We start from the raw sequence: 11,695 nt of genomic DNA, 5'->3' as shown, positions 1-11,695 counted from the left end.
AAGTGTTATAGGGCAGGGAAATAATTCATTATTTTTGCATAAAATAAACCCGAATAGCCCTCAGAATGTCACACAGGAAGTAATATGGTGGAGCTGAGATTCAAGACCTTGTCTGAATGTGTGTTTCCCACACAACCTGCTCTTCATGCTCTTTACTTTAGCTACATGTTGGGACAGGAGCCAGTTAGAGGCTAATCCAACAACTGGTTGATAATTCTATCAAACACAGTTCTTAATCCTCCCCCGCCTTGCCACTTCCCATTCTATGCTTTTTCTGGCTGTTGTGATGGCTTATGAGGATAAATACAGAGACAGCCCCTGGCCTTGGGAATGACCATTTAATCAAGAGAGAAATATGATATCCATGGATGTGTTAAAAGGCATTTAGTAGATCCCCTGAGTGGCTCAGGTTTCCAGGAGATCAGTGGAGTGAGAAGGACCAGGTTTGGATGAAGTTGACATGAAGGAGTTGCAGAAGGTGGTGACAGAGTTTACTACGGACTTACGGGGGGCACAAGAAGATGGGTAAGTGTGACATTCATCAGGTATAACTGAATGGATCACACTTCCTCACCCCCACCCTGTCTTCCACATCTTTGTTGGTATATTTGTGTGTTCTCCTGAGAGACAGGCTACATTTGCCAGAAGAGAGATAGCTCCAGATCCTTGATCTTCTAAGACAACATAAATATTAACACTGGCAATAGTAATGAGAAACTAACATTACTGAGTATATATTGCATGCTGGGAACACTAATACCTTGATTTATTTAATTTCACAAGAACACTATGATGTAGGTACTAATATAATCTCATTACTAATATAATCCTCATGTTACAGCAGTGATTCTGAGGATTAGAAATGGTGAAACTCAGGTTTGTCTGATTCCAATGTCCATGGGTATGACCACTTAACTGTATTGCATGTCTATTATGTTACAGATGCCTCTGTAATAATGTCAGCACTGACAAAAGATAGGGCTCTTGATCCTATTTGAACCTATTGTCCCTGAATACTTGTCACCATCAAAAAGTATTCACTGAAAGATCTAAGGTTTTCCTTATTGTTTAAATTTTTTAAATTTAATTTAATTTAATTTTTTATTGTTTAAATTGCACAGACTTTTGTATCAGCAAAGTGATCCCCACAGAAACTGTGCAAACTTGTCTCAGCCCATCCATCTATCCATCCATCCATCCATCCATCCATCCATTCATCCATCCATCCATCCAAGACATCAGTTTGTAGAACTCTGATAGGCCATGAACTATAGCCCAGACCCCATTCAACAGTTATAGCATCATCCTGTGAGGTAGGGCAAAGCACTCGCTTAAGGAATCTTCTTCCTGTGTCAGAAATCTGGTCCTCTGTGGTCTCCTCTTGGACCGATGGCCTCTTTCGGCATTCTGTAACACATTTATCACCAACTCATAAACAAATGTTTTCAGATGCATCTTTTCAGCTGCTGGATCATTGAGATTAACCCCCAATGATCAACAACAAAGTACTAGAATATACACAGATGATGTAGTGCTACAAGACCATTTGAGCAATACTTCTTAATTCAATATACATCACAGAGCCAGGAAGTGCAAGATCTAAAACTTTGTAAAAAAAAGTACAATTGGGAGTCAATTTTTCATACACAGGGCAAGCCTCCTCCTGTACTGTATCACTGTACCACCACCTATTTAATCACTTGGTTTGCCACTAGGAAAATTTCCAATCCTGAAAAGAGGATCTGTCAATGCTTTTTTGTTCTTATGCTGCTAGAAATTAAAAAGAACTTGTTCAACCAATCTCCCACTAAGGTGTTCAAGAGATGTTATTTCAGCATCTGTTGAAATACAGAGCTGCTTTATAAGATAACATTATCACAGTTTTGGCAATGTACTGTTATGATTTTTTTACTATGGTTCCACATTCTTTCAGGTGAAAGTACTTAACACAGAAGTTTTTCTAAATTAGTAGTTGTACAAATGGATCTAAATGAAATGCAAATGTCAAAATGAGCCTCAAAAGAACAGGTAGGTCATAATTTTAAAGATATAAGCTATCTCTCCCTCCTTTTCATGATCTGGTTTCTGCCTACATTCCTACCTTATTGCTTCATTCCCTGTCTCTCACTCAGATACCTTATGCTGCAGTCACTGTGCTGCTCTGGGATGAAAGGAGCTCTTGAGCACACATGTGTGCACGTGTCTGTGCATCTACAGGACCCTTGTGACAATTTTATTGAGTCACTCTTCCATGTCTGTAGGTGGCCTCCCACAACACACTCAGTGTCTTAGTTTCCACTCCTTTGTTTGTTTCTTTTTCTCTTGAGTCAGATGGGTTAAGCTTCAGTTGCCCTGGCAATGGACTTCCGTTTTTATCTCAACCTCTGGCCACAGAAAGGGAGCAAGAGGAAGAGAAGTGCTTTCTCATCTGTCCTGGATCTTCAGCTGGGCTGATGCCTGAGCTGAGTGACCCAGTGGGGATGTGCAGAAGAATGTTTCCATGACAGTGAAATCCCACATCCTCTCCCAGCACAAGAGTCCTTCTCCCTCTCTCTCCCTGCCTGCTAGGATCTCCCCTGAGAACGAGAATGTACTTTGGCTAGCAGAAAAGGGATAGATGTATGGTAGAGGATATGAAGAGAGAGGTGTAATCTTGGGATGTCTTCAGGAAGGAATGGAGAAGGGACCAGAGTCCCAAAGAAAGCATTTTGTACAGCACTGAAGCCCCAGCAGAGGATGAAGACTATGAACGCGTAGTGTCTCTAAATGTGGTTCTGTGATTTTCCCCAGCAGTACACGGTATTACACCATTTTCTTGAGCCAAGCTCCATGGCTCAGTCCCTGAAAAATGGGGCCAGTGTCGTTAAAGGAGAATGGAATCTGCCATCAGTTGTGGAGGCAATGACAGACTTGAGAAGGACCCGCTCAGTGCCAACACTCATGAGTTACTCCACCTTATGTGTGTATCTGTCTGGTCCACTCTTCTTTTCTTTCATATTCTGTTTTGAAAGTCTATTTATGGTATGTAAAATGTTCTGGGTTAAAGTTGAGGACAACGCAAGGATGTTCCAATCTCCTCTAACATGGACTCATTGGAGGGTGAACAGCAGAAGAGCAGGTGAGGATAGTATGGTGAGATCACTTGTGCTCCTTAGACTGCATGGGAATTTTGTTGATTTATTCTGCCTAACTGATGTGATCTTCATCATGAAGGCCTGTGCTCTGGACTTGACAGTAAGGGGCAAATAAATAAATAAATAAATAAAAATAAAATAAAATAAAAAAAAATAAAGCACTGAATTTGTGTCTAATCTGGTATGTGTAATCAGATGCTATTGCCAACAACAACAAAAATATCCTGGAATGCAAAGATTAGTCACAGTCAAGGAAAAGCTTTATTGCCATGCACTTTGAAAACCAGAAAGACCCAGCCTTTGGCTACAAATGGAAAGTAGGCTCCAAAAGGGAAGGTTCAGGTTCAGGATTAATCAAGCAAAAACAGCAAGTCCTATGCCCTTTATTGAGATTGAGAATGGTTAGATTCAGGTCCCAAACTGCAAACTTCGGGAGCAGAGAGACAAGCAGGATACAACTATTTCTGGTAGCAGTTTCAGGATGTGGCAGCAGCTGAAAAGGATGGCAGAATGTGTTGCAGGTGTCATTTTGTGAAATTTGCTAAATTTTGTGCAAGCTTGTTCCCCTCAGGCTATGCCGACTGGTTTTGTTACTCATGGTCATTGGGCCTAATTAAAATTTTTCTTTCTCTCCCATCTTTCCTATTAGCTGTTGCTAAGTACTAGAGTCTTTTGTTCTCACTATCATGTGAATGGTTCTTTTGAATAAATGTCCAGTCTTTTTTGGTGAAAATGCTCAGTTTCTCAGATTTCCACTTCACTTCCCTACTTCTTTCCAAGATGGGGGAAGGGGTATGTATAGTTTACAAGTCTCCTCGGTGATGCTGGAAGAGGAGGAAAGAAATATGAAATTCTTTTGGTGCTTACAGTATGCTTGGTGGTTTCTGAGGGGAGGAGGACTCTTGTCTCCCAGGTCCACCTGGTGAGACTGACCTCCACCATTCATGCATATGGCTGGCAAAACTTGCATTTTCCTCTCTCTCCTCTTGGTCAGGACTTGGTGCTGCTTGGCTGACCCAGCCTCAACTCACGTTTGCTGGCATCTGAAGACCCCTCTGAATCTTGGTCTCAGCCTCCATCCCCACGCTGGGCAGGGCTGTCTCATGACAGCCTTAGCGGCAGGGTCCCCTAGTCCCTTACCTACTTAAGATTCCTTCCTGTGTCCCTGGCTGTGGACTCAGTCACTTTCCACATTTCCCCCTCAGGGAATACAGCCCCTGGGGTCTGGCCTGTGGCACAACAGGAGCCAAGCCCAGCTCCAGAAAGCTAAGTTCCTCAACCTCAGCCATCCTTCTGCCCAAGGAGGCTGCTGGGTCATCCTGCAAAGTGAACACTTCTGAGTCCCAAACACGAATGGGGCAAAATTGTGCACCCACTTCTATGCTGTAGCTCTCTTGTCTCCTCCCATAGAGGGGAGACAGAGCCTTGAGAACTTTCCCTCAATCTGGCACCTCCTGCGTATGTCTTCTACTCCTCTGAGGCTGGGACAGAACATTCTTCTTTTGCTTGACCTTCATGCTCACAAGGCTGTCCACAGTATGTCCAGATCTCAAAGGGAAAGCTTTAGGATTTTCTTCTTCTTTTCCTCCTCCTCCTTCTTCTTCTCCTTCTCCTCCGCCTCCTTCTCCTTCTTCTTCTTTGAAAAAAGAGATTGGCTAACTGATTAAAAAAAAAACATAAAATAGAAGAGATTACCAAACATGAATGTTTGTGTCCTCATCAGCAGGGCAAGCTCTATAAAAGTAAACTCGGAGTTCAAAGGCAGACACCATGTTTTAAAAGGGTCTTAGGAGATGCTGTGTCACCAATTTTAATGTCAGTGTCCAGACAGCTTCACTCCCGTCATCTGCTCCTACCAGTGCTTGGTAACCATCAAGGAGATTTGGGTGCAGAGATGAATTTAACCAAAGTTTGTGATGTCTTTCAGGAGTTATGGGGCAAGCCAGAGAGCATGTTCATGTCTGACTAGTCCAAGAATATCTTGGAGTGTAGGCAAAATTTTTGTCCCATCAAGACAAGACATGTGGGGCCTCTGGCACCTGGCAGCTTTGCTCAGGCTCCTGAGTTCTCTAGCTGGCAGTCGTTCACTGAAATGCAATGATGCTGTCAAACTTATTTTGAGAGCTCCTCATTCCTGCCCTGTTCTGAGAATGGACAGTCTCAGTCACCCTATAAATACATACCTCGACTGCCTGCCTATGTGCAGATGGAGTAATAAAGGCCCAGGGAGACTAAGGAATGCGCTTGATGCCATGCAGCCAGAGAGATTACTAGATGAAGTCGTGGCAGCACTGCTGCCTACCCTAATGACTTTATAATGGGCTAACATCTTCTCTTTCTCCCTCTCAGTTATTATGGTTATGTTATTTTAAGTAGCAGCAAACTAATTTAATGATATAGAAGGAAAACAAGGCAGGGCACAGTATTCTTTGTGTCTTTAACACAAACACAGGAGTTGTAGGCATACACACACTGCAGATTTGCTATAGAGTTAAAGTGAGATTCTCTGATAAAACCTCCGGTGCTGCCCCCTTCCCCACATGTCAGTCTGCAAGGAAGCAATGACAGGTCTAAGGTGACTTACTCAGCATTCAACAACATTAAAGGAACCTGTCTTAATAGGTGTTTTGTACTCTTATAAAAGCTGCTCATTTGGCACTTACCTGGGGAGTAAGACAATACCAACCCACCAACCAAACAATGCATGAAGAAGTTAGTGTGGGAAGTGTTAGGAAGAAAATAGCCCAGGTCCTAGGTCAGGAACAATTTACTATACAGAGCGGTCAGGCAGAGCTTGTCTGAGAAGGCAGTGATGGAGCAGAAACCTTACCATTGAGAAGGAACCAACCATGTAAAGATCCGGGGCTGGACTCACCCAGGCAAAGAGCACCATGATGACCAATGTCCTGACGAGGGAATAAGCTTGGCATGTTCCAGGAACGGAAGTCCGCCAGAGTTATTGTGGTGAAGGCAAGAGCTGGCGGGATTGTGTGGCTATTGAAATAGCAGCAGTAGATAATCACAGAAGGGGATGGATACACAATATAATCTGCAGAATGGATCTAAAGGACTTGCTGATGGATTGTGGGGGAGACCGACAAGATGCAAGACATGAAGAGGCGTGCTTGGGGCATGCGAGGTGTATGCTTCCTCCTGGTCATCCAACAAACGTACAAACACATCTGGATCTCAGGGCACAGGGTGATGTGGGAGCTAGGCCTGTGGGAGTTCCCATCATGTACATGCTCTGTTTTCTGCTGGCCAAAGGATGAAACAACCCATGAAGAGAGTGTAGCATGAGAAGGGCCCTGTTAAAACTAAAAGCCAGTTTAAAGGGAAGAGTAAGTACTAAATGCTGACAAGGAGCAGAGTGGCCATTTGGGTTGGAGGAAAAACACCCAGAGAGTATATTGTCAAATATCCAAAAATTAAAAATGAAATAAAGGAAGTGAAGGAGGAAGGGAGGGAGGAACAGTTTCTAAAAGGAAACAATTGCGAAATGTACCAAAGGCATCTGAGAGATGCAGTAAGTTGAGGATGAGAACACCATCAATAGGATTTTGGCAATATGAAGATCATCAGTGACCTTAAAAAAAAAAAAAAGGTGTTTTTTTTGTGGGGCAGGCTGGCAGAAGCACAATTGAAATGGTTAGCAAGGAAAATGGTTATAGAACAAGTGGAGATAGATTTCCTGTTTAGAGCATCAGGGAAATGTGGCAGTACCTTGAAAGTATATGAGATCAGAGATGGCTTTGTTTTACTTCATTTTGTAGAAAGGGTAAGAAATATGAGCATATTTATAGGTAAGTAAATGACCCAGAAAAAAATGGGAACATGGTAATTCGAGACAAAAGAATAATCATTGCAAAGGCCTACTTGTCCTCCAGAAGATAGACATGGGATCCAGGTGAAGGGCCTTGCCTCAACTGGGTTCACGTCACTGCCTCCAGAGAGGCAGCAGAGAATGCAAATACAGGTCAGTGTTGCTAGGAAGTGCTAAGAGTTCCTGTTTTGTCCCTTCTCTTTTCTCAGTGAATTATCATTGTGATGTGGGAAACAGAGGCAAAAGAAAAGTTATTAAATTTCCTTACCCACTGACAAGCCCTTAAAACAGGCAGCGTGACATTCCTCTAGGGATTCAAATGTCTCCACCTTAACAGTTTGCTAAGGGCAGAGGGCAATCATAGCCTGACCAACCCCTACCCCCAACCAGGATCCTGTAAGTCTATAAGTCTACTTTAACAATTCCTTTGGAAACTTCCTTTATCTCTAAACCCTACAAGATAGGTGTTCACAATCATTCCCAAGCATATAGCCCACTGATGTACATCTAAAGCATCTCACGACAAAGGTTTTATTAATGAATAACCTTCTTCCCAACAATAGCTAGCCCCTCAAGGTCCTGGAAACCTTGCTTCCAAAATTCCTCAGAGACTTACACCATCCCTAACCCCCTCCTAACTTGCAAGCATATAAAATGGACCATTCTTCACAGTCCCGGGGCAGCATGCCCATGGGTTCTGTCCCGCGCTTTAATAAACACCATTTTGCAAGAAAGATGTCTCAAGAATTAACAAAGAACGTGGAGGGCATGGGGAGATGGAGAGGTGAAGGGAGTTGTGGGAAATTGGAAGGGGAGATGAATCATGAGAGACTATGGACTCTGAAAAACAACCTGAAGGTTTTGAAGGGGTGGGGGGGTGGGAGGTTGGGGAACCAGGTGGAGGGTAATAGAGAGGGCACGTATTGCATGGAGCACTGGGTGTGGTGCAAAAACAATGAGTACTGTTATGCTGAAAATAAATAAATAAATTTAAACCATAAGAGACTATGGACTCTGAAAAACAACCTGAGGGTTTTGAAGGGTCAGGGGTGGGAGGTTGGGGCAACCTGAGGGTTTTGAAGGGTCAGGGGTGGGAGGTTGGGGGAACAGGTGGTGGGTAATGGGGAGGGCACGTTTTGCATGGAGCACTGGGTGTTGTGCAAAAAGAATGAATACTGTTACGCTGAAAAAATAAATAAAATGGAAAAAAAATGAAAAAAAAATTAAAAAAAAAAGAATTCTTTCTTGGTTGTCGGCTCTGGACCTCACCCCACTGAACCTCACTTATATTCTAAGACTTCATCAACTGAATATCATGAGAAGAGTGGGTGCTGGTGATTTTGGAAGGCTACTGGAGGTAGAGGAGAGAGGACATACAGGTATGGAGGGTGCACAGTGTGTCTTTTGTTGGGGGTGTACCAGGAAGGTAGAGAAGAGAGAAGTTGCATGGAGCAACAGACATGTGTTTGAGGGTGAGAGTTTATAGCCCTGGGTAAGCTGGGGAAGAAGCAGCCTGGTAGAACTCAAGGAAGGCTGTGTGGTCGCTGCTTTGGAGGTACTCAAGAGGTGTGGATGAAGAGTCATTAGAAAGAGGGAGCCGAGGGGCGCCGGTTGGCTCAGTGGGTTAAAACCTCTGCCTTCAGCTCAGGTCATGATCCCAAGGTCCTGGGATCAAGCCATGCTCGGGCTCTCTGCCCAGCGGGGAGCCTGCTTCCTCCTCTCATAGTCTGTGCTTGCCTCTCTGCCTACTTGTGATCTCTGTCAAATAAATAAAATCTTAAAAAAAAAAAAAAAAAGAGGGAGCCAAACGAATAGGGCATCACGATGGGGGTGATGACAGAGAGGAATGTTACAAAGGGACAGCATGGAGGGGAGCAGGGCATGACCAGGGGCAGGGGGATGCCCCGAGGGGAGGGGAACATCCCTGAGAACAGAGAGGCTCTTAGTTGATTGGGTCTTTACCCTGGGCCCTGAGGTTGCCCCGAGGAATCAAAGGAGGGAAGGCTGAGAGGATGAGAGCGAGTGTGCCTCAGGGACAACCCTATTTTCAGGCTGGGATTGGGCGGGAAGAGAATGACCAGGGAATCGGTACAGGGGCCGAACATTGGGCGGTGGAGGCATCTGGGAAGTCGAGCAACTGGACCTAAATCTCACCAGTCTGGTCTCTCACCCGACAGTTCTTAACAGTGTCAGGGAAGACACCGCCAAAAGAACTGGACAGATGAACTGGCATCGACCTCACTGATCTCTTGCACGCAGGCGCAAAACTCGCCAATTGAGACGCAGCCCTGCCCTTCGCCCCCCCCCCCCCCCACCCCTGGTACCTGGACTTCCTACCTCTGTAGCTAAGGTTCTGTGGGGGGAAATAGGAAAGGCTTTTGTCCTAGAGAATTGCGGCAGCAACAGTTCGGCCGGTTCTCTTTAACTCTCTGATCTTCGCTCCTATCCGCTTTGGCCTCTTTAGCCACGATCTCTAAGGCTCTGCGTGGAATATCAACAAAAAGATAGATTTTCCTTAGGGATTGGGGTGGCAGTTGGTCCCACTTGCCCACAGATGGCAGTGTTGCACCATGCAGGCACCCTGCCCGCCTCCACCACCACCCCCCGCCCTTCGTGCTTGAAAAAACGAGTCAGAGACTTTTGCGCAAAAAAGAGATGGCTTCTTTCTTGCGCCTGCGCGGCTCGGCAGGACCTCGGCTAGACCTTCTTTCAATGAGGTCCCTTGTGAAAACTCAAGACCCAGGGACAAAACCCCTTTGCGTTTCAATTTGCTTTTTCTTTTGCTAGGCTGCCTATGTTCCTTAACAACTTATATGTCTGCTTTTTGGTTTGTCTTGTTATAATCTTTGCTCAGATTTTCCTGGGTTTTATTGACCTTTTACATATGTTAAAATATATTTTCTTTTTAAAGATTTTTATTTATTCATTTGACAGACAGAGATTACAGGTAGGCAGAGAGTCAGGCAGAGAAAGAGAAAGGAAGGGAAGCAGGCTCCCCACTGAGCAGAAAGCCCGATGCGGGTCTTGATTCCAGGACCCTAAGATCATGACCAGAGCGGAAGGCAGAGGCTTTAACCCACTGAGCCACCCAGGCGCCCCTAAAATATATTTTCTTATTATGAAAGTCATCTAGCCTCAGTATAGAACATTTGGAAGACAAAGTGTAATAAAGAAAGCTAATCACATCCTTAGTCCCATTACCCAACAATGACCGTTTATCCTTCGTGATAAATTTGCTTAGATGTTTTTCATTCATAAAACTGATTTTAAGCCTGAGGTTATTTGCATAACTTAAACATACCATTTTTTAAACAGAGTTTTAGCCTGTTACCCCCATTGTAAAAATAATTTGAAAAAGGCATTTTTCTTATTCATTTTTCTTCCTAAAACAATACACAATTTAAAAGACTGAAAAAACGTTAGTATCTGAGATGGAAAGCAGAAATAACTTGTGACCCCAATCTCAAAGGCCATTATCATAATGGAACTTTCCTAAGGTAGGGGTTATGTTCATTTTGCTTTGCTTTGCTAACCACTGTATTTTGAGCACACCAACAAAACAATGCTTAGCAGTGTATTCTCAATATATATTTGTTGGATAATTGAACAGGTATTTCTTACGGGTGCTTTTTTTGGTAAATATAATTTATTTTTTCATAATACTGAGATGGTATGATATGAACCATTTCCTATATTGCTTTTTTCCCCTCTTCCATTTAGCACTTTATTGTGGACAATAACTATATTATTACCCTTTGAAAAAGTTTTACTGGCTGTTTACCCTCTTCCCTAGTGAGTCTTTTATTTCGTTCTTGTATTGGGGCAGGAAAACATCCTGCAAACCAGTGTACCATCTAAGGCCTGACCCTCAGGCCTGAATGTTGGGGCCCTTTTTCAGGACCCCTGAGACCGTTGAAAACTGATTTCTTCTCTGTGTGCCACAGTTTCCATGGGTATAAAATGAAGGCAGCATCTGCTGTATGAGGTGGTGGTCAGCATAAATAACCCAACAAGTTCTTAGCTTGAACCTGCACTTGTAGAGATCATGTTATTATTGTTGGTGCTATTGCTAATATTCGCTGTAATGTGTGTAGTGGGTACAGATCTTCCAGCCACAAGACTGAGTGTGATAAAAGGTACTTTAAATTTACTTACAGGGGGGCATGAGTGGCTCAGTCGTTAAGCCTCTGCCTTACTGCTCAGGTCATGATCCCAGGGTCCTGGGATGGAGCCCCACATCAGGCTCTCTGCTCAGCCGGGAGACTGCTTCTGCCTCTCAATTTGCCTGCTGCTCCCCCTGCTCTCTCCCTCTGTCAAATAAAGAAATAAAATCTTTAAAATAAAAAGATTAAAAAAATAAATTCATTTACAGCACACTTCTATTCTTCAAATACCCATTTCTGCTTTCCAGTAGAAAACTCATATTAGTAATTCCTTGGGAAATTCAGTCAAGAAAATGCATAGGATGAGCACACTGATACATTCCTCAAAGATTATACCACCACAGAATGAGAAGAATACTTTTGTATGTGCATACTTTCACCATCTTTGATTTTTAAAATAGTTTTCCAAGAATAGATTTACTGAAATGAAGAGACATGAACACTTTAAATAGTCTCAGTGTACATTGCAAGAAATACAATATTCATTGGTATGGCCCCAACATTCTGTTAGAATGCTTGGTTTTTCATGCTCTCACCAGTATTCATGTTTGAAATAAAATTACCTTGTTGATTTT

Source organism: Meles meles, chromosome X (genome assembly GCF_922984935.1).
Source record: "Meles meles chromosome X, mMelMel3.1 paternal haplotype, whole genome shotgun sequence".
NCBI lineage: Eukaryota > Metazoa > Chordata > Mammalia > Carnivora > Mustelidae > Meles > Meles meles.
This window is presented reverse-complemented; position numbering follows the sequence as displayed.